The sequence below is a fragment of the Echinops telfairi genome, unplaced genomic scaffold (genome assembly GCF_000313985.2).
Source record: "Echinops telfairi isolate 266 unplaced genomic scaffold, ASM31398v2 ScPeMD7_7458;HRSCAF=8496, whole genome shotgun sequence".
NCBI classification, from domain to species: domain Eukaryota; kingdom Metazoa; phylum Chordata; class Mammalia; order Afrosoricida; family Tenrecidae; genus Echinops; species Echinops telfairi.
This window is the reverse complement of record NW_022111358.1, coordinates 363,163-366,417: the sequence shown is the minus strand read 5'-3', so window position 1 is coordinate 366,417 and position 3,255 is coordinate 363,163.

Here is a 3,255-nt window from a genome sequence, read left to right as displayed (position 1 = left end):
AGCAAGAGGTTTGAAATGTCCTGGCTGTGGGAAGGCTGCTCTCTCTTACCCTGCTCCTGGTCAGAGGCAGGGAGAGGGTGACGGTCTCCCCCGCACGGGCGCACATGTGCCCACTCAGGGCCTACTTGGAGCCCACAGCCTTTGGCCCCACATGCTATTAGCCTCTAGGGTTCTTGGGCTTCTGCCTCCCCAGGATTTCTGCCCCACCCCCCAGTTCCGCACACGTGAGTGCTCTTTCCCACGTGGTTGCTCGTGCCCACTTGTGAACCCTTTGAGGCTGTAACACCTGAAACTTGTCTTGTCCTGCTTACAAACCCACTTGGATCACACAGTGTGCTTCGGTGTGAATTCTTTCCGCGTGTGAAGCAAACAACCGAGGTCTAACCCACTCCAGAGACCTAACAGTTTCAGTTTATCTATCACAAATCTCATGAGTGTGGCTGAACATTTTCCCCCTATATTTAAAATACATTTGCATTTCTTTTGTTGTGGATTGTTAATACCTCTCGCTCATTATTTTCCTGCCGAGTTGTTAGTTTTTTCTTACATTTACATTTCATGTTTTAAGGACATTAGCCCTTTGTTCATTTATGTCGAGAATACTCTTCACTTTGTTGTGTTTTGGTTCTTTGTTTGGCTCTGTTTTATGACATATGCAGTTTATTTATTTATCTTATTTCTTTTTTTAATCGTTTTATTAGGGGCTCATACAACTCTTATCACAATCCATACATACATCAATTGTGTCAAGCACATTTGTACATTCATTACCCTCACCATTCTCAAGACATTTGTTATCCACTTAAGCCCCTGGCATCAGCTCCTCATTTTTTCCCCTTCCTCCCTAATCCCCTCAAGACTAAGGTGACCAGATTTAAAGCGGTACACCATTGACCGTGGGGGGCTGAGGGGTGGGGGAAAGAGGGATTCTTTATTAAAAATTTGGTCTATATGGACCAAATAGACCATTCCCTAGCTTGTCGTGCATTCTTTCCAAAAATCGGGACTGTCCCGCCAAAAGCGGGATGTCTGGTCACCTTAAGACATATGCAGTTTAAACGTTTCTGTAATACCAGTGACTTATTTATCACAAGTATCTTTTGTTACTCCAAACAATATAGTGGCAGCTGTACACACACACCTCACCAGTACACCTGACTACATCTGTAGAAAGAGCTGACGGGGAAGCTCAATATCACTGGGCAGAATAAGGCCAGAGACTGACTGTGAAACACATCATCAGTTGCTCATATGCAAGTACAGGCTGAAGCTCCAGAAAATCAAAACCAAGTTCATGGTATGAAAGTACGACCTTTAACAAATCTCACTTGATTTTAGAGACCACCTCGAATATAGACTTGATGAATTGAATGCTAATGACCCAAGGAGTTGTGGAATGACATGAAAAATATCAGACATGTAGAAAGCAAAGGCCATTAAAGACAGGAGAGGAACACAAAAGACCACAGTTGGCGTCAGAAGAGCCTCTAAAACTTGCTCTTGAATGTAGAGAAGCTAAAGCAACTGGAAGAAGTGGGGACTCTGAATTGCTGAGAAGAAACTTCTAAGGGCAGCTTGAGAAGACCAAATAAATATGCAAGGTGCACAAACTTGCAGTTAGGAAACCCAAGGGGGAAACATGCTCAGCATATCTCAAGCTGAAAGTCCCCCCAAAATTCAAGTTTCAAGTTGTAATGTCGGAGCATTCTATGGACAAAACAGTGGACGATGCTGGAAGCATCAAAAGAAGATGAAAGGAAAAGCCAGAATCATTGCCCCAAAATGAAGTAGTTGGCGTTCACCCATTTGAGGTGCATTTGATTAAGAACCAACAGGAATGAAGGAAGACGTCTAAGCTACTCTGAAAGCATTGGAGACAAACAGATTAGGGAAATTGACAGAATCCCAATGGAGATGTTTCAACACATTGAATCAGGGCTTGAAACACTCACTAGTCTTATGCCAAGAAAATTGGTAGGGCGTGGGGGAGGAGGGAAAAAAGAGGAGCTGATACCAAGGGCTCAAAAGAAAGTAAATGTCTAGAAAAGAATGATGGCGACATATGTACAAATATGCCTGATACAATTGATGTACAGAAGAACCCCAAATAAAATGATCTTTTAACAACAACAACAAGAACAACAAAAAAGCAATTTGATAGACAGAAAGATCCATATTTGTACCCATTCAGAAAAGGTGACCCAACAGAATGTGGAAATTACGAGGAGGTACCCCCCAAAACGGATTTTTTTCAAAGCTATGTATTTAAATTGTTTTACAAAACAACTTATCACCTTCAAAGTACTCTTGATTTGTCAAATTTGCAATTCAATTTTTTGAAACTTTTCAAATTCATCTGTTTGAATGGCTGACAGCACCTCCCTCATTTTTTTTCTTCATCTCTTCTAAGTCATCAAATCCCTGTCTTCTCATGTTCCTCTTCATCCGTGGAAACAAAAAAGAAGTTGCATGGAGTGAGATCAGGTGAGTAATGTGTGTGGGGCAAGAGAGGCATGCTGTTTTTTGCCCAAAACTGGCTCACTGAGATGGCTGCATGAACAGGTACATTGTTATGGTGGCAAAACCAGCCCCCCATGTGCCACAAATCAAGTCTTTGTTGTCACACACCGTTATTCAATTTTTTCAGAACGTCTAGGAAGCTTGATTAAAGTCTGACCTAGTGGAACAAACTCCAAATACACTATACCCCTCACATCACAAAAACAAATGAGCATTGTTTTGATCTTGGATTTTACTTGAGGAGCTTCGGGGTGGGGGGGGGGAGGCAAGGTGATGATGGTGTCTTCTACTGGCTTGATTGATGTTTGCTTTTGGGGTCCTAAAATAAAAATTGGGGTCACTTCAAGGTATTCTTTCAAAGCATGGCATGTTTCCACTCAACACTTTTTTCCCTGGTCAGTCAGAGCCTGAGGCACACACTTTGCAGCGACCCTTCTCAGTCCCAAATCTTCCTTTAAAATTCACTGAACCGAGCTCCCGGATAGTCCTGATAACGTCCCCATTTCTCCAAGGGTTTGTCATCAGTCTTTGAGCACAAGTGCACAAATTTTGCCGACATTTTTGTCCATTTGGGAAGTTGGCGGATGTCCAGAACAAGGTTTGTCATCAATTGACATTTCACCTTTCTTTTCTTTTTTTTTCCTTTTTTAACATTTTATTAGGGGCTCATACAACTGTTATCCCAATCCATACACACATCAATTGTGTAAAGCGCATTTGTACATCGTTTCTCAA